The sequence below is a fragment of the Mauremys mutica genome, chromosome 11 (genome assembly GCF_020497125.1).
Source record: "Mauremys mutica isolate MM-2020 ecotype Southern chromosome 11, ASM2049712v1, whole genome shotgun sequence".
NCBI lineage: Eukaryota > Metazoa > Chordata > Testudines > Geoemydidae > Mauremys > Mauremys mutica.
Genome location: NC_059082.1, coordinates 76,839,402 through 76,860,367, shown reverse-complemented (window position 1 = coordinate 76,860,367; position 20,966 = coordinate 76,839,402). Strand labels below are relative to the sequence as shown.

The following is a 20,966-nucleotide window of genomic DNA, read 5'->3' as shown; positions in this document are numbered from 1 at the left end:
GGGGGAAGCCAGCCCGGAAGAGGCATGCAGTCAGGAGCTCTTCTCAAGCCAGGAGGAAGCTAGCCAGTCGCAGCCCCTGGAACTTGGTGCAGAAGAATCACAGGAGCAGGTCCCAGGTAAGCAGCTTTTATTGCAATGCAAAGGTTTGGGGAGATTCGGGGGGATGGTATGGCTGCATGCCTGCATGCCTAGACATGGAATATCCCATTGATGTGGTCTATCACGTCGCAGTAATCTGCCTCTGTAATCTCTTCAAAAGTTTCTGCAAGAGCATAGGCAATTCGCGTGACCAAGTTTAAAGGGAGAGCCATTGTGGTCCCTGTCCCATTCAGGCTAACGCGTCCGCGCCACTGTTCCAGGACGGGTGGGGGAACCATGCTTGCACAGAGGCACGCTGCATAAGGACCCGGGCGGAATCCGCATTGTTGTAGGAAACCCTCCCTTGCTTCTTTGGTAACCCGCAGAAGGGAGATATCTTCCAGTATTAAGTCCTGTGGGAAATGGAGGGAGTGTTTCAGTGCTGGTTTCCCCAACTGCATAGCGCGGCAGGCAGGAACCCCAGGAACCCCAGGGTTAACAAAGCCCCGAAACAGGCAGTCTAGCCATGAAGCAAGAAGCACCCTGCTCGAGCAGACCGCGGAAGGAAAGCCCAGGGTTAATTCCTGAGGGAGATGGAGGTGCTGCGTTTAAGAAAGCACCCCCCCTGCTCGAGCAGACCGCGGAAGGAAAGCCCAGGGTTAATTCCTGAGGGAGATGGAGGTGCTGCGTTTAAGAAAGCACCCCCCCTGCTCGAGCAGACTGCGGAAGGAAAGCCCAGGGTTAATTCCTGAGGGAGATGGAGGTGCTGCGTTTAAGAAAGCACCCCCCCTGCTCGAGCAGACCGCGGAAGGAAAGCCCAGGGTTAATTCCTGAGGGAGATGGAGGTGCTGCGTTTAAGAAAGCACCCCCCCTGCTCGAGCAGACCGCGGAAGGAAAGCCCAGGGTTAATTCCTGAGGGAGATGGAGGTGCTGCGTTTAAGAAAGCACCCCCCCTGCTCGAGCAGACCGCGGAAGGAAAGCCCAGGGTTAATTCCTGAGGGAGATGGAGGTGCTGCGTTTAAGAAAGCACCCCCCCTGCTCGAGCAGACCGCGGAAGGAAAGCCCAGGGTTAATTTCCATTACCATTTCTGGGAGGCTGTGAATTCTCGAGTAGTTGCTGAAATGTGTGAGGAATGCTTGTGAGACTTTAAAATAACTTCAGATTATACACAATGGAAGCTCTCTTAAATGTATCATTTGCTGTTTTTTTACAGTGACCTTGAGTAGTCCTGGGCCAGTCTTATCAGTGACTGAAAGAAAGCTGCAAAACCTGAGGAGGAAACCGAACAAGAGCAAAGAAGAACTGGTGAAGGCAGTTATGAACCAGTGTGCAACAGAGAATAAAAATGCGCAGGAATGGAGAGAAAAGATGCATCACTGGAGGCAAACAGAAAGCAGGAGAAAGGCGTTGACGCTGAAGAAAACCACGAGGCAGCTTATAAACCTCATTGCGCGCCAAACAGACTGTATGCAGTCAATGGTAGCAATGCAGGCAGAGCACTACCGTGCCAAACCCCCACCCTCCCAAACCTCTTTCCCCTATGCACCAATGTCAGCTCCAAGTCCCGTTCCCCAGCATCCAGGTTCTTACCTACACCATCACCAGCTGCCCCCGACACCTGTACGGTCACCTATGAGCCCAGAGAACTACGACCCTTACCCTCTGCACTCAACCCCCATCACCATGCAACAGTACAATCCTGAAGTGCACAGCACTCCTGGCAGTACATATGAGAAACTATGAATGTACAGTTCAACAACCAACCCCCCTGCCCGTGTACTTCATTTTTTTTAAATAAATGATTTCTTTGATTATGAATCAGTTTTTATTATTGCATAAACTGAAAGATAACAAACCCCAATGAAAACACAGGTAACAAACATCAAGGAAAACACAGGCACTGAAAAGCACTGTAACCAGTGCACGTCACTCCTGGTCAAGGCAAAAAAACATTACTGTTGGCTTTCAGCCTCAAATTTCTCCCTCAAGGCATCCCTAATCCTTGTTGCCCTGTGGTGGGCGTCTCTAGTAGCCCTGCTGTCTGGCTGTGCAAATTCAGCCTCCAGGACTTGCACCTCGTTGGTCCATGCCTGGCTGAATGCTTCACCCTTCCCTTCACAAATATTATGGAGGGTACAGCACGCGGATAGAACCGCGGGGATGCTGCTTTCCCCCAAATCTAGCTTCCCATAGAGACATCTCCAGCGAGCTTTTAAACGGCCAAAAGCACACTCCACAGTCATTCGGCATCGGCTCAGCCTGTAGTTGAAACGGTCCTGGCTCCTGTTCAGCTTCCCTGTATATGGTTTCATGAGCCAAGGCATTAATGGGTAAGCGGGGTCCCCAAGGATCACAATGGGCATTTCAACGTCCCTTACTGTGATCTTTCGGTCTGGGAAAAATGTACCTTCCTGCATCTTCCTGAACAGGCCACTGTTCCGAAAGATGCGTGCATCATGCACTTTTCCAGGCCAGCCTGTGTAAATATCAATGAAACGCCCACGGTGATCCACAAGCGCCTGGAGAACCATAGAGAAATACCCCTTGCGATTAATGTACTCGTAGGCTAGGTGGGGTGGTGCCAGAATAGGAATATGCGTCCCATCTATTGCTCCTCCACAGTTAGGGAAACCCATTTCTGAAAAGCCATCCACAATGTCCTGCACGTTCCCCACAGTCACGGTTCTCCTCAGCAGGATGCGATTAATGGCCCTGCAAACTTGCATCAACACGATTCCAACGGTCGACTTTCCCACCCCAAACTGGTTCCCGGACCGACCGGTAGCTGTCTGGAGTTGCCAGCTTCCACATTGCAATAGCCACCCGCTTTTCCACCGTCAGGGCAGCTCTCAATCTTGTGTCCTTGCGCCGCAGGGTGGGGGCGAGCTCAGCACACAGTCCCATGAAAGTGGCTTTTCTCATACGAAAGTTCTGCAGCCACTGCTCGTCATCCCAGACTTCCATGACAATGTGATCCCACCACTCACTGCTTGTCTCACGAGCCCAAAAGCGGCGTTCCACGGTGCTGAGCATTTCCGTTACCGCCACAAGCAATTTCATGTCACCCGCTTTAGGAAAATCCATATCATCATCGGAATCCTCACTGTCACTTTGGAGCTGAAGGAGTAGCTCAACTGCCAAACGTGATGTGCTGGCGACAGTCAGCAGCAAATTCCTCAGCAGCTCAGGCTCCATTTCACAGCGTGCTGAACTCACAATGGCAAGAAACGTGGACGGCGAAACTGAGATTGCTGGGAAGTGAAGCGATGCACCACGGGGCGTTGGAACAGGAAGCGGAATGACCCACACACTTCCTTCCCCTTCCCACAATACTGAGCGCCAAAACGGCGCCAAAACGGGATGAGGTGCTCTGTGGGATAGCTGCCCACAATGCACCTCTCAGTACAGCGCTGGAAATGCTGCCAATGTGGCCACACTGCAGCGCTGGTAGCTGTCAGTGTGGCCACACTGCAGCGCTGGCCCTGCACAGCTGGATGACCAGCGCTGCAAACTACCAGCGCTGCAAACCGTAAGTATAGCCATAGCCTTCGGTAGTTCGACTTCAGCTACGCTATTCGCGTAGCTGAAGTTGCGTACCTTAGTTCAATCCCCGCCCCTAGTGTAGACCAGGCCTAGGGGCCATCAATGAATTCTTCTATGAACTTCTCATGACAATGTCTTCCCATTACTACAAATATCCCACTCCTCAGGTATTTTTATACCCTGGAGGAGGAGGAGGAGGAGAATTACCCATCTGAAGAGACCAATTCATAAAATACCTTAACACCACAATTTCCATGGGAGAGGCACTGTTTTAGCATCTTTGTTGAATACACTAGATTAGTTTAATTGTCATACAAATTTCATCAACTTTCTCCTAATGGACCATTCATCACTAGTTTTCTTTGAAGAACCCAGCTGATCTTGAAGGTCCCTCAATCCATCTCAAAATGTCTTAATTTTTCAAAACCGAGGAACTACCTCTTATATCAGCACAGGCTGTGGAAAACAAAGCAATCTGTGAAATTCACAGAACATTTCTACTTCCCACATACATCTACCAGGAGAAACTTAAGCACAGGGTGTTACTAACCTTTTACAGTCAATCACGCTCGCTAAGAGGATTCTAACACAATGCACCACCATTATCTGTTTTCCTCTGAGCCTGGTTCAGTTCAATGGGAAAGCTACTTGAAGCGAACTAATGTATTCTTTATGTACATTATAAAAAACCTATCCAGATGGATTTAGACTTCATGAAATGCTCACTCAAGTCCATTTTGCTCCCTGTGAAGACATTTCATAATCCACTCAATACCCAGCAGATGAAGCCAGGATTACTGTTTAAAGAGTTGGTCTGAGGCTATCTTTAAAATATAATTTAAACCCTCTGATCGCTGGCATTTTCCAGACTCCAAGCCACATAAATGCTTAGGGCAATACATGGTGTATATTACACATGCATACCCGCAGCATCCAGTGAAGATGAACTTCAAAACAAGGCTTGGGAAGAGGGCCCAGAAATTCTGAGCTGGTTAGTCTCAACTCACATACCTATTAAAGAGGCTAATTCCAGGCTCACGGTATTCTGCAAGGGAAGAGCTCACTGGATCAACTTCTGAAAAGCTGCATAGCAGGATAGGGTTCAGATGTCAAAGAAAAAAACAAAACTACCCCCCCTCCCAGGTTATAGCCAGTAAGTGAGAAAGGGGTTTAACACATTTTAACTCATTCTGTTTTTATTACTGTGCGGAGGGCTTTTTTCACTGAAAATAGTTTACCAAGGCAGAACAACACTGCCTTTTCCAAAATGGCAGCATGCATGCACTACCTTTAAACCATGAACTGAATTTACCCAACTATTGATGCATTCTCTTCCTCCTACCCTCACCCCTCCGATCCACTATAGTACATGGAAATAGAGGACATTTCCTCTGAGTTTTAATACTCATTTAATTTGGAAGCATTAGAAGAACTTCACAGTTAATACCTCAGCTCCCTAAGGAAAAAGGCACTAAGCTTCTTCTCTAGCTATTTGAAAAATTATTTAATTATTAGTCTATGTCTGCACCAGGGATGCTACAGCAGGACAGCTATGCTACTGTAGTGTAGATACTTCCTACAGGGATGGAAGAGGTTTTTCCCCTCAATGTAGGCAATCCACCTCCCCGAGCAGGTAGCTAGATTGACAGAAGAATTCTTCTCTCGAACTAGACGCATTTATACCAACACTTAGTTTGGCATAACTCTGTTGGTCAGAATTTTAAGTGTAGACCAGACATTGCTTGCAACACTTTCTGCTTTGTGCTCTACAAGCACAGGCTACATCAAAAGGAACAAGGGACCACTTGGAGAAAGAGCATTTACCCTCTTGCAGAAAAGAGCCCTCAGAGATTTTGGCTTATCACACAGCAAGAGGGTATTCGGTTCATTTAGCCACAAAACAGAATAATCTCATTCAGATAATTTTAAAAACAGATCAAGTCTAGACCTAAACTACTTGTGTAGCCATTTATAATAGGCAGTTTATGAGTCCCTCATTTACACCTCATGGAATACAAAGATAGTTGGAAATAGATTTCTCTCTTAGGCTATGCCTACACTTGCAGAGTTTTTGCACTGTCAGTATCAACTGTGTTGGTGAACTGGTGAAAGAAAAATACTGGTTTGTGTACTCACTTCCACAGGCATCAGAGTGTGTTTAAAGCGGCACACTGAGGGCAGCTATCTCACAGTGCAGCTCTCTCCATTTTGATGACAGGTCTTGTGGGAAGGGTCGGGCGGAGGGAGAGGGGGTGATCGTGGGGCATCCTGGGTCCCTGTACAGCATCCTCTCCCCAAACACTGATCAGCTCCAGTAGCTCAGCGTTGCTCCAAGCAGGGGATCGTTTGCTCGGTGGAGCAGCCATTGTTAGCTGGCCAGATGATAAGTGAGCACTTGCCAAGAAAACAGGAAGGGGAGTTTCAAAGTTCCCAGGGCTTTACAGGGGGAGGAGTGGATGTCTGTTTACCTGGTGTCAGAGCAGCAGAGCTGCTGGCCAGAGTGGTCACCTAGGCACTGTGGGATATCCTCCGGAGACTAAAAGCTCTGTAAACAGGAAGAACATGTCTTCACTTGCACATCACTACAAAAGCATCACCGGTAAGAGCTGTACGCCTCTCGTGGAGATGGTTTTCTTTGTGGTGAAACTTCTGAGTTTCACCGCAAAAAGTCATTGGCAAGTATAGACACTCCCACGGCTTTTGTGCAAAAAAGGGACTTTTTCCCGCTTTAAATGGCAAATGTAGACATGCCTTAAGCACTGGATGGGAACATCCTTTTCCCATCTTAGCCTATGTCTACACTACATAGCTTTTAGCAACACGGCTGTGTCACTACAGCTATGCCGTTAAAAGCTGCACAGTGTAGCCGCTGTTTGTCGGGTCTCCTGCCAACAAAAAAACTTCCACCCCAACAAGTGGTGTTTGCGTTGTCAGCAGGACAGCGCTCCTGCCAACAACGCGCTGTTCACACTTGCGCTTGCTGTCGCCAAAACTTTTGTCTTTCAGGGAGGGGTTTTTTAAACAACTCTGAAAGACAAAAGTTTTGTCATTCATTTGCCAGCGTAGACATAGCCTGAGGGCTTGGCTACACTTGCAGGTGTGCAGCGCTGGGAGTTACAGCTGTCTTCGTACAGCTGTGTAGGGAAAGCGCTGGAGTGTGGCCACACTGACAGCTACCAGCGCTGCAGTGTGGCCACATTTGCAGCGGTGTTGGGAGTGGTGCATTATGGGCAGCTATCCCAGCGTTCAAGTGGCTGCAACATGCTTTTCAAAAGAGGGGGTGGGGTGGAGTGTGACAGGGAGCATGGGGGAGAGAGTGGATTTTTGGAGCTGACACTGTGTGTCAGCTCCCTGCCTTGCAAGTTCCGATCCCTTCCTTTCTTTTAAGTTTGCCCAAGGCGATATCAGTGCAACCCTCGGCTCCTCTCACCTCCTCGTTCATGCTCTGTCAGCTCCCTGCCTTGCAAATCCTTGCATTTCCCCAACCCCTCATTCACTCTTAAACGCAAATAGCCTGCAGACCAGATAAGAGCTGCTCCGACGGACTCCCTTTCCCCCCTCCCTCCCCCCCCGCCGTGCTGTTTCTCTCCTCAAGCAAACACTAGCTGTGGACATTCACCCCCCTGCCTGCCTCAGTCACAGCAAACAGTGGCTGTGTTTGTTTTTTAGATAAGCAGCTCCAGGAGCCCCGAGTTCACAACAAAACAAAGAGAGGCATCATAACAAAACAAAGAGAGTTCTTTAGTTAAAAGCATTATGGGAAAATTCTGGAGGCCAATTACAGCGCTTTTGGTGGCCACACTGGCGGAGCAGCGCTGCAATAGTTATACCTGAGGCAGAGCAGGAGTACAGCCAGCGCTGCAGCCAGGGAGATGCAGCGCTGTATGTGCCTTGCAAGTGTGGACGGTGAGTAAGTTGCAGCGCTGTAAACCCACCACCAGCGCTGCAACTCTCCAGTGTAGCCAAGCCCTAAGTAACACTGTTATACCTGAACAGGCAGAAAAGGGGATCAGCTCTGGCCCTAATATTCCATTACAACACAATAACTAAGGCTATATCTACACTGGCACTCGAATGACAAAACTTTTGTCGTTCAGAGGTGCTAAACCCCCCTCCCCAAAAGACAAAAGTTTTGCCACAGCACGTACTAGTGTAAACAGTGCATTGTCAGCAGGAGCACTCTCCTGTGGACAGCGCAAACCCTGCTTGTTGGGGACGGAAGTATTTTTCGGCAAAAGTGCTGACAAACAGCGTTTACACTGCCCAACTTTTAGCGATATGGTGTGTCACTAAAAGTTGTGTAGTGTAGACAAAGCCTAATATGTTCCAGGCTCTAACCTCTCTTGTTGATCTTTAATTATTTCCATACCAATCATGGCTTGCCTTGTTATACAGAGATCAGGGGGAGGAGGAAGGGGAAATGGCAAAAGCAGGAATGTTATGGATGCACAGCCGGATAGACAAGACAGAAGCAAAGGACTGCCCAATTATCAAACTTGACAGTGGCATCAAAACGTCCACCTACCTGAAGTGGGCTGGAGGCCAATGCAATGCAGGCTTGGAGGCAGTGGAACTCTGTCACAAGACAATTGTAATCAATATGCAAGTGTTAGTTTGCACAACACTTCCACGCTGATGGCCTGTTCTTAGAGGTCTGGACTAGGTCTTGAAATGAATGAATATGAGGAACACATATAGTCACAAGAATCTATGTGGCTGGTTTTTAAAAAAAAAAAAAAAAAAAAAAATCAGAAATGCCTGTCTGCCAGGTTGACACCTGGGATCAGTTTCTATTCCTGGTCTCTTCCCTCCTCCCAAACAGCCAGGGGCTTTGTACACTGAAGAATCCAGATTTCTTATGCCCTGGAGAGAGGAAAGTTCCTTAGGTTGCTCAACAGCACTCCCTGTAATAAGTGCACAAACTGACTCTGCAAGGACTCCAGTCCTGCTTAGCCAGAAGTTTGGTGGCTGCAGCACGTAGCCTTGAGGGAGAGAGAAGATTAAAATGGCTTGTGTGGGAAGAATTCCTAGCTCTGACATGCAGAGGGGAAAAACTGGGCTTGTTTTTTGTTTGTCTTGTATTTGCTTTTTGTTTTCTTTTTGGGGAGGGAGGTGGTGTGCTTCTTAATTATATGTGAAGGCAGCCTGAAAGGTTTTTGTCTCCTTCCAAACTAAAAAGCAGATTGGGGTGGGAGGTCTCTGCTTGTTTGTTTACATTAAAATTCAGGTCTTATCTACTCTGCCAGACTCTATGGCCACTGGAATCAAGATATCACTACAGGCTGAGAGCAACTGGGAGGGGACAGGAATTTTAGTCAAATTGTTCTTGTTTGATTTTGTTAACACCTATGTAAGTCCTAAATGCAATGGACACTTGGCAAGAAAGGAAGTTTGGTAAAGATTCAACACCCCAACTCTTTCAGTTAAGGTAGGAGAGCTCACAATGCACTTGACCAAGAAAGTCTTCTAAAAAACCAGAAAAGAACAGACCTACATACATGATTTTTCCTAATGTAAAACTTCACACTCTTTATCCATCATAAATGAGCCCAAAAAAGGGAAGGAGAGCAAACACTCCAGTGTTTAAAAATCCTCTGCAGGCTCACAGAAGACACTTTCCACTGAAGAAAAAAATCCATTACACTACAATAATTAAAAGGATTATCCAAAAACAACACACTTTTTAAAATTTATTTTTAAATAACTAAAACAAGACGTTGTTTGACATTTTTCAATCACATAATCTTAAGCTATAGTAGTTTCATATTTAAGCGTAGGCTTCTACTATAATGCTATCAGCATGTTTGAAATTGTAGTGATGATAGAATGCACCAAAACATGAGGGAAGAAACAGTAGTGCTACAAAGGGGAAGGCACACAAGGCAGTGGAGCAGCTACAGGGTATTAGGCTGTTCAGGTTTTTAAATGCTGTTGTCAAATAAAAGTAAGTATTTCATACAAATTAATTCCCATTCAAAAGAAATGCACTGACACACCTAAAGGCAATTTAAAAGAATGATTTGCAATGGCATTCATGGACAACAGTGAATGGACATTTATTAAAGTCATATCTGCACTATCAAACAAGCAATTTACATAAACATATCTAAAAGAGAAAATACTAGACAGACTTGCTTTTATATAAGCAATGTTAATTTCCCACATTTGAAATTGCTTCTTGCTATTTCAGTTGGCTTAAGAAATATAAATACTGAAATGAACACATGCATGAAGATAGTACATGTTATCGTGTTGTCAAATAGCAGATGAAACATTAATCCAATGGACTAGTAAAAATTGCCTTTTTGTGGCCAACACTGATTAGTTAAACCAGTTTTTCCTCCAGCTTTTTCATTCGGCAAGTCTGTTCACAAAACAAAGATCTTCTAATCCAATCTGCTTTCCCATTCCTCCAATCCCCAAGTACTTGGTTATCAGTATGTTTATTTTATTTTGCGGACCACCAGAGGTTCCGCGGACAACAGTTCACCCCAAAACTGAAGAAGTCCTGGGTTATAATTACACAGCATGGGATCTGCAGTCCTAATGAGATCCTTAGGACACAGCTAGGGGCTTGGGCATGGTACCACCCAAAAAAAAAAGCTGCATACAGTTGGTTAAAAGTATTGTTGTGTATCAAATATCCTTTTAATAGGGAGTACTATAGAAAAAGTTTGGGAAGTTCTGTCCCAAAGGATGACAGACAGAAAGCATTATTTAGGTATACAAAATAATTAAGAGGGAAATAAATTCACTTGTGATGCTCTAAAGCATGTGTTGTCAACCACATCCACCACATTTCCACTTGGGGTATGGCTACACTGGGGAGTTGCAGCGCTGGTAGTTTGCAGCGCTGGTCGTCCAGCTGTGCAGGGCCAGCGCTGCAGTGTGGCCACACTGACAGCTACCAGCGCTGCAGTGTGGCCACATTTGCAGCGCTATACTGAGGTGCATTGTGGGCAACTATCCCACAGAGCACCTCGTCCCGTTTTGGCGCCGTTTTGGCACTGAGTATTGTGGGAAGGGGAAGGAAGTGTGTGGGTCATTCCGCTTCCTGTTCCAACGCCCCGTGGTGCATCGCTTCACTTCCCAGCAGTCACACTTTCGCCGTCCACATTTCTTGCCATTGTGAGTGCAGCACGCTTTCTGTGTGAAATGGAGCCTGAGCTGCTGAGGACTTTGCTGATGACTGTCGCCAGCACATCACGTTTGGCAGTTGAGCTATTCCTTCAGCTCCAAAGTGACAGTGAGGAGTCCGACGATGATATGGATTTGCCTAATGCGGGTGACATGAAATTGCTTGTGGCGGTAACGGAAATGCTCAGCACCGTGGAACGCCGCTTTTGGGCTCGTGAAACAAGCAGTGAGTGGTGGGATCACATTGTCATGGAAGTCTGGGATGACGAGCAGTGGCTGCAGAACTTTCGTATGAGAAAAGCCACTTTCATGGGACTGTGTGCTGAGCTCGCCCCCACCCTGCGGCGCAAGGACACAAGATTGAGAGCTGCCCTGACGGTGGAAAAGCGGGTGGCTATTGCAATCTGGAAGCTGGCAACTCCAGACAGCTACCGGTCGGTCGGGAACCAGTTTGGAGTGGGAAAGTCGACCGTTGGAATCGTGTTGATGCAAGTTTGCAGGGCCATTAATCGCATCCTGCTAAGGAGAACCGTGACTGTGGGGAACGTGCAGGACATTGTGGACGGCTTTGCAGAAATGGGTTTCCCTAACTGTGGAGGGGCAATAGATGGGACGCATCTTCCTATTCTGGCACCACCCCACCTAGCCTACGAGTACATTAATCGCAAGGGGTATTTCTCTATGGTTCTCCAGGCGCTTGTGGATCACCATGGGCGTTTCATTGACATTTACACAGGCTGGCCTGGAAAAGTGCATGATGCACGCATCTTTCGGAACAGTGGCCTGTTCAGGAAGATGCAGGAAGGGACATTTTTCCCAGACCGAAAGATTACAGTAGGGGACGTTGAAATGCCCATTGTGATCCTTGGGGACCCCGCTTACCCATTAATGCCTTGGCTCATGAAACCCTATACAGGGAAGCTGGACAGGAGCCAGGACCGTTTCAACTACAGGCTGAGCCGATGCCGAATGACTGTGGAGTGTGCTTTCGGCCGTTTAAAGGGGCGCTGGCGGGCGCTTTATGGGAAGCTAGACTTGGGGGAAAGCAGCATCCCTGCGGTTATATCCGCGTGCTGTACCCTCCATAATATTTGTGAAGGGAAGGGTGAAACATTCAGCCAGGCATGGACCAACGAGGTGCAAGTCCTGGAGGCTGAATTTGCACAGCCAGACAGCAGGGCTACTAGAGACGCCCACCACAGGGCAACAAGGATTAGGGATGCCTTGAGGGAGGAATTTGAGGCTGAAAGCCAACAGTAATGTTTTTTGCCTTGACCAGGAGTGACGTGCACTGGTTACAGTGCTTTTAAGTGCCTGTGTTTTCCTTGCTGTTTGTTACCTGTGTTTTCCTTGGGGTTTATCTTCTTTCACTTTATGCAATAATAAAAACTGTTTCATAATCAAAGAAATCATTTATTTAAAAAAAAGGTAATAAACGGGCAGGGGGGTTGGTTGTTGAACTGTACATTCATAGTTTTGCATATGTACTGCCAGGAGTGCTGTTGTGCACCTCAGGATTGTACTGTTGCATGGTGATGGGGGTTGAGTGCAGAGGGCAAGGGTCGTAGTTCTCTGGGCTCATAGGTGACCGTACAGGTGTCGGGGGCAGCTGGTGATGGTGTAGGTAAGAACTTGGATGCTGGGGAACGGGACTTGGAGCTGACATTGGTGCATAGGGGAAAGAGGTTTGGGAGGGTGGGGGTTTGGCACGGTAGTGCTTTGCCTGCATTGCTACCAGTGACTGCATACAGTCTGTTTGGCGCGCCATGAGGTTTATAAGCTGCCTCGTGGTTTTCTTCAGCATCAACGCCTTTCTCCTGCTTTCTGTTTCCTTCCAGTGCTGCATCTTTTCTCTCCATTCCTGCGCAGTTTTATTCTCTGTTGCACACTGTTTCATAACTGCCTTCACCAAATCTTCCTTGCTTTTGTTAGGCTTCCTTCTTAGGTTTTGAAGCTTTCTTTCAGTCACTGATAACACCGGACCAGGACTAGTCAAGGACACTATAAAAATACAGCAAATGATACATTTTAATAGAGCCTGCATTGTGTATAATCTGAAGTTAGTTTCAAGTCTCACACTGTAGCATTCCTCAGACATTTCAAACACAGCTAGAGAATTCACAGCCTCCCAGAAATGGTAAGTGAGGGTAGTAGTCAATAAAACCTCCATGTCCCTCAGGAATTAACCCTGGGGTTCCTGCCGCGGTTTGCCTGGGCAGGGTGCTTTTTGCTTCATGGGTGCACTGCCTTTTTTTGGGCTTTGTTAAAGGCAGGAAGCAAGCAGCAGTTGGGAGACCTGCACTGCCATGTCCCTCAGGAATTAACCCTGGGGTTCCTGCCGCGGTTTGCCTGGGCAGGGGGCTTTTTGCTTCATGGGTACACTGCCTTTTTTTGGGCTTTGTTAAAGGCAGGAAGCAAGCAGCAGTTGGGAGACCTGCACTGAAACACTCCCTCCATTTCGCACAGGAGTTAATACTTGAAGATATCTCCCTGCTGCGGGTTACCTGGGAAGCAAGGGAGGGTCTCCTACAACAATGCGGATTCCGACCTGGCCCCTATGCAGCTTGCCTGTGTGCAGCCATGGTCCCCCCACCCCTCCTGGAACAGTGGCGCGGACGCGTTAGCCTGACTGGGACAGGGACCACACTGGCTCTCCTTTTAAACTTGGTCACGCGAATTGCCTATGCTCTTGCAGAAACTTTTGAAGAGATTACAGAGGCAGATTACTGCGACGTGATAGACCACATCAATGGGATATTCCATGTCTAGGCATGCAGGCATGCAGCCATACCACCCCCCCTCCTCTCCCAAAACCTTTGCATTGCAATAAAAGTTGCTTACCTAGAACCTGCTCCTGTGATTCTTCTGCACCAAGTCCCAGGGGCTGCGACTGGCTAGCTTCCTCCTGGCTTGAGAAGAGCTCCTGACTGCATGCCTCCTGGGACTCCGGGGTGTCTTCCCCCACCACAGTAGCCTCACTGTCTGCCTCCCCCTCCCCCTCCTCTACCGGCTCTGAACTGTCCATCGTGGTCCTTGGATTTACAGAGGGGTCACCCCCATAAATCGCATCCAGCTCCTTGTAAAACCGGCAGGTCGTGGGGGCAGCGCCGGATCTGCGGTTTCCCTCGCGTGCTTTGCAATAGGCACTCCGCAGCAACGTTACTTTAACCCTGCACTGCAGCGCGTCACGCTCATGGCCCCTTTCCAGCATGGCTCTTGATACCTGGGCAAAGGTATCATAATTCTTACGGCTAGAGCGCAGCTGTGCCTGCACAGATTCCTCCCCCCAAACACTGATGAGGTCCATCAGCTCATTTTGCCACGTGGAGGCATGGTCACCTGTAAAGATTAACTGATTGCACTCCACACCAGGCTGAGCAAACAGGAAGGGGATTTTTAAAATTCCCGGGGCGTTTAAAGGGCGGGTCACCTGAGGCCAGGGCAGTAGAGTCTGACCTGATGAGCAGAGTGGCTGAACAGGCATTCTGGGATACATCCTTATACCCTGGAGGCCAATCACAGCACTGGTGTGTGGCCACACTTGATGACCAGCGCTGGAATCCTTATTCCCCATGCTGAGTGAGGTGTACGGCCAGCGCTGCAGCCAGGGAGTTGCAGCGCTGGAAGTGCCCTGCAGGTGTGGCCACTTACTAATTGCAGTGCTGGTGGAGGCTTTCCAGCGCTGCAAATCGCCAGTGTAGCCATACCCTTTGTCTGGAAAGGGAAACTGGCTCACCTGCGCCGCATCTATGCAACTGGAAACCTAAAGCTGGGTCTGTTATGCCTCTCGTTACAGTGCCCCTTGGCTCTGAACACAGAACACCCAGACATTGCCTCCCGAGACATTTAGTGGAGGTAGAAGCTGCTCAGAAAATAAATAAGCACATGTCAGAAGGTTTGATGTGGAGCCAAACACTTGAAGAGATCCACTCCAGAACAAAGTCAGCTGGAGGTAACTGTCAAATTTCAAACAATGGCTTAACAGCCACGCTAGGGTCTATGTTGCTTACTTTACCCTAAAATGTAAGAGTACAAACTCCCCTGAACACACACTGCTTTGCACACTTTTCAAGTTCCACAGTCTTCAAAACCTGTGGCAACCTGTCCTCCATGCTAGACACTAGTTGCTACATATAGGTCAGTCATAGCATGCAGTTGCATGATGGAAGTAGTAACGTTAAGCAGTTTCCTGTTCTTTGCCAGCACAGTTCCCTATAAAACTACTGTGCCAACCACCACAAAAGGGAATTTGGCATTTCTCTGAACAGCTTACCAAACAGTTATTTGAGGCTAGTTACTTGGCGCTTGCCTGCGCCGCTGAAGCGCTTCAGTGAAGACCCTACCTACCGCGATAGGAGGGCTTCTCCCGTCAGCTTAAATACTCCACCTCCCCAAGAGGCAGTAGCTATGTCGACTGGAGAAGCCCTCCCGTCGACACTGCGCTGTCTATACTGGGAGTTAGGTTGGTATAACTGCATTGCTCAGGGGTGTGGAAAATCCACACTATTGTAGTTATACCAACATATGGTACTAGTGCAGACATGGGGTGGGGAACATTTTTTCTATCAGGGGCCCCTGACCCACAGGAGGGGGGAAAAAAAAAAAGTCAGTTGCGGGCCACACATAGCCCCATGGGAGGGCGCGGAGGCTCGGGGCTTCCCCCCGCCGCAGGCCAAGCCAACACTCCAGGGGAAGAACAGGAGGGGGTAACAGAGACTTGGGGCTTCCCCTAGGGCTCAGGACTGGGGTGCAGGCTTTGGGAAGGAGTTTGGGTGTAGGAGGGAGATCCAACCTGGGGCAGGGGGTACAGGATGCAGCCTCTAGCCAGGCGGCGCTTACCTCAGGTGGCTCCTGATTGGTGGTGCAGCAGGGCTAAGGCAGGCTCCCTGCCTGCCGGGGCTCCGCTCTACTCCCAGAAGCGGCCACCATGTCCGGCCCCTAGGGCGGAGAAGTCGGGGGCTCTGCGTGGTGCATGCTGCCTGCGCCTGCAACTCCCATTGGCCACGATTCCCGGCCAATGGGAGCCAGCGCGCCGAGCTTCCCTGATCACCCCTGCTCCTAGGGGCCACAGGAACATGCCAGTCACTTCTGGGAGCTGCGTGGAGCTGACTGGACTTCTGGCAACACGGTGAGCTGGCACTTGTGGCTCCCGGCCCGCAGTGTGGAAACTTGCCGCGGGCTGGATGAAATGAAGCAGTGGGCCGCAGATCCCCCACCCCTGGTGTAGACCAAACCTAAGAATAATAATTTAATTAACTCTCTCCAGCTAAACTGAAATAAGCCTGATTTAAACAGAAGTGAGCATCCCACACAGCCTTCTGTGCAGGTTTATCTATCAGTTTAAATTCAGTCCTTAAATTACACCAGTGTGACACTCTTCTGTAGACAGCCCCTCCATATCAGAGTCACAAAGTATCAACTTTTTTAAATGTTAGAAAAATCCCAAAACCATTTATACTGTAGATTAGCCAAAAAGCTTCCTGGATACAAAATGAACTGTATATTGAAAAGTCAAGTTCTCTGATATTACAGACTCACCAAGAAACTGTTCCAAAACAGACTCTGGAATCAAACGTAAGTGTGAAAAACACTGTACAGCATCAAGTAGTCCGATAACACTCAGATGATAGAGTTTTTCTAACAAATCTTAAATGGAAATTTAACTAAAAACTATAGATGATGAAAGAGGGGCATGCATAACTATGGATCAAAATCTTTTTTGGTAGAAGTATGCATTATATATAGGCTTCAGATGGTCTGTTTTAACCGATAAACAGAAATAAAACCTTCCTGGTGCACAAAAAAATATATCTGTTTATCAAATATAGTAGAATGTCAGTGTTATGAACACCAGAGTTATGAAATGACCAGTCAACCACACACCTCATTTGGAACCGGAAGTATGTAACCAGGCAGCAGCAGACACACACACAAGCAAATACAGTAGGTTACTGTGTTAAATATAAATTACTAAAAAAATAAAAGGAAAGCAGCATTTTTCTTCTGCATAGTAAAGTTTCAAAGCTGTATTAAGTCAATGTTCAACTGTAAACTTTGGAAAGAACAACCATAATGTTTTGTTCAAAGTTACAAACAACCTCTATTCCTTAGGTGTTCATAACTCTCAGGTTCTACCGTAAATACCAGCAATGGTTACTTGTCTCTAGAGGGCTTGTTTAGGAGGAGGAGTAACGTAGATTACAGGATGTGATTGCTAAAGCACACTAACATGCTCCACATTAATCAGTCCATGTAGACCCTGCTAGTGTGCACTAGAGGTTCCATAGTATGCTTTAATGTAGTGCTCTTTGAAACAGTACTACATTGAAGTGTAGTAGGGAAAATTACAAAGAAATCACTCATTACAGTATTTACTATTGTAATGAGTGATGCATACAATATACCTTACTCATAACAGTATTTACAATGACACACCCTCAAAAGACTCCAATTTTTGGACATCTACAACAACCTCAGAAATATACCCCAAAAACAGAAGCCCTAATTATGCAATAGTTAAGAAATAGAACTTCATAGGAAAAGAGTGATCAGACTCAAAGATATACCTACAGCATTTCAGAAACAACTCTAGCTTTGCAGTCGTGGTTATGTGGTCAAAGCATTTCCTTGGTATGTGTACATATAGCTCATAGTTCCCTCTGAGCTATAACACTATACACACTCATACACCGTGATGGCATCATTCTAACCACAAGAATGGAGATTGAGTGGTTTATGAGGTCATCAAAACCCTGAAATGTGCATATCAGTTTTCCAACGTGGCGCCGATTTTTACTTTAGTCAGATACTTCAATCCTACTGGCTAGCACTTATAAATGGCTTTGTCCCCGCTGCCCTTTATACAACAACGTTTATAAACAGAGAATGCTGGGAATAAAATCCTGTTCTTTTATGGATTACTAAATTAGCCTTTAATGCTTTAAACCCCAATCCTACAATGACCTATGCGTGTGTTTAGCTTTATGCACTATGAGTAGTCCCACTGAAGTGAACAGGACTACTCATGGTGCATAATGTTAAGCAACGTGCATAAGTCTTTGCAAGATCAGGGCCTTAACGAAGCCTAAAGCTTTAGATAGGCACTTAATAAACCAGACCAAAATATATTGAACAGGAAAACCCCAATATTATAAACAGAACAGCAGATTCTTGGCAACATGTAGTCCAATATTTAGATTTTCAATTTATAGCAGGGTTGATAAAAATGATTAAAAAATTAAAAGCCAATTTTACTTAAATTCATCTTATTTAATTGGGTTTTTATTTATATGTTGTATTTCTTTACTGTCTTTCCATTTTATAGTCTTAAATTACTAGTTTCTTTAGCTTCCTAAGGGAATTTCAGCGAACAGATATTTTTCTGAGAAGCCCCTCAGTGAAAATGCTCATCTGTGATGAAAAACACAAGTCCAAGGCTTCATTAATGTCCTTACCCCAAGAACACCAAAAACTCTAAGCACAAAAATTATAAACAAATAGCCTAGACAATATTTGCAACCATCACCAACTTCCAATATACTGAATTCCCACAAGTTAAGTGCTTTGACCAGACTACACTCCTCCATCAGCATTTGCAGTTTTGGTCACTGGGTCTTGCAAACATAAGTGACTTAGGTGACTTTAAAAATCCCACTCTTAGGAGCCTAACTTTAGGCATCTGGTTGTGAAAATGTTAACCTATGTGCATAAAAAAAGGTCACAATACCCTTTCTCAAGGAACTGGAAGACTAAATAAATTTTCATTCTTAAAACTGAAACAAGTTTTGAAGCTACAAAGATTTTTTGCCACAAAGAAAAAGGGTTGGAATAAAAATAGAATTAACCCTTGACACTGCTAACACTTACGCATATGCTTGAGTTTAAGCACATGACTAGTCCCACTAAAGTTAAATTATGTACCTGCTTGTTTGCAGGATCTGGGCCTTAATTTTCAGTATTTTGTTTTCTGCCTATAGCAGTTTTTAATACCCTTTAAATAGTGGCTATGTTAAACAACAGCATTTATATTTTAGTTCATTATAAATTTTAACCTAGAAATGCAACACCACAAATTTTCAAATTAGTTTTGCACAGCATGAACCTGATTTAAACTTTTTTTTTTAAATTAAATCAAGTGATTTCATTGTTCCATCCTACTTTATAGAAAGCCATTTGCCACAGTTTAGAATACTAATAACGATCACTGGATTGGCTCTCCCGTTAATCAACTGGTTAAGGACCTTCTTTAGTTTTACCTCAGGCCCTCAGCTCTTCCACCCAGCTTGGTTCCAGCTGATCACTAACCTCTAGGAAATGCCCTCCTTGTTGGTCGTTATTGCTTAATAATATTTCATAGCTGTGTCATCACATCTGTAAAATACAACCTTCCATAACGACACAGCTGTGAAATACAATACTGCAGCCTAGAATACGCACATGATGTAGGATAGCAATGCAGCAAGTGTCTTCAAATTCCACTAGTTTGAAAGATACTGTTTCCAGAGATATTCCCCATCTTCATAATGGACGAGTCTGACGGAAACTGTAGAGTTTTTCCATAATGCTTTAAGCGTGCCCACTGTAAGCTCAGGGGAGAGTTTCTAACAAGGCAAGGTAGTTAGTATAATCTCATTTTTCCAGGAAACTTCTGAAGCGCAATGATGACAAATGGTGAATTTAAATCAGAGAGTTCTTAAAACTTCTCCCACAGTGTGGATGACTTTTGAACACAGCAATTGTCTCCTGGACCCCTCCTTCCCATTTATGGACAACCTCCCCTAACTAACAAGAGCAGCAATGAAATACTCTTCTAAACATATGCAATGTATTTGTATCAGTCTTGTACTGTGTTTCAGTCAGGTGGAAATAAAGTAATAAAGTCAGCACCATATGACTAGCCAGCGCTCTGAAGACCTCCACAAGTACCGCGTGAACCACCATAGGCGAACTCTAATTTAAATCATTTGACGTAACTTCCATTAGATCATAACGCTTAATATAACATATAGATTCTTCTGCCACATTTACACAGCATCGTACTGCCAGACCTGATAATGACATTCACATCAAATAATATTTCAGAATAAAATGCACAGCAAGTTCTCAATACAAAATATTTAAAATTATCTCCATTTTTTATTGCTGACTATATTCTTTAGACAGCAGTAGGTGTGCATGGTTCTTACTGGTTCCAGGACCTAAAGTTCTCTTTTTGTCAAGAGCACAGACAGAAGTGGACAGAAGATCAGTTTTATGTCTCACTGTGACCATGCATACTAAGCTTCAGGCAAGTTCTTTGTTTATTTTTTGTTTTATGTCTGTTATAAACCCTTGACTGTGTAGAGGGCATGGGGAAGATGGAAGTTGTTTACCTGGAATGAACAAGAGGGCAAATTCCCTTAGAAAAGTGTTTTGCCATCAATCTACTTTACAGCTTGGAAAGGAGGGGCATGAAGTTCATTTACATGGGTCATAAACAGTGGCCCAGAAGAGAGGGTGTCTTACTGTGCAGGGCTTCTAATTGTACAGAAAAAAGTAAATAAACTCCTCCCCTACAAGTGATGAAGGGAGAGGGGGGAAATCACCTTTTCCACTCCGTGAGTCACGAGCAAGTAGAGGGAAAAGAAACAGTGAATTCTCTGCTTGAGAGTATTGTTGGGCACAATACTTATGATTAACTACATGAAGAAACAGAATTACAGGGAGGAGATGAAGCTCACACAAATAAATCCAGAACCAAGAGGGAGCAATGCAACAGAAATGCCCTAGGCTTTAGGGGGCTTGTTTTACAAAGAAAGATTAATTAAACAGACAGTCAAAGGACATCTCCTTAGAAAATGAAACATGTTTCAAACCCAAAACGCCTCAGAGAGCAAGCGGCTGGGGAGTTATAACTAAATTACTAAATACAAAAAGAAACAGCCAGCAGAGGAAGTGAGTAATTAAAAAACTCTCTTCTGAGCAGAAGGCTGGTGAAAGAGGGATAACCCTTAGGGAACCTGCTGCTGGAGGTGAATGGTACTAAGGCCAAAAACTACCAAATAAATCAGATGCCCATACAAACAAGGTGAAATTAAGTGGAGAATAATAAAATAATAATCTCTTGCATTTATATAGTGCTTTTTAGTCTCAGAGATTACATATATTGTGTGTATAGTACAGCTTTATAGAGATATACACAGAGAGATTACCTCACCCACCACTAATA

General features: G+C 45.8%; 1 protein-coding gene across 2 annotated transcripts in view; it reads right to left on the bottom strand.

Moving 5' to 3' along the window:
- FOXK1 (forkhead box K1) overlaps positions 1-20,966 on the bottom strand; it is a 79,023-nt gene that overhangs the window by 56,675 nt on the left and 1,382 nt on the right. The gene's annotated exons all lie outside the window — the stretch shown is intronic.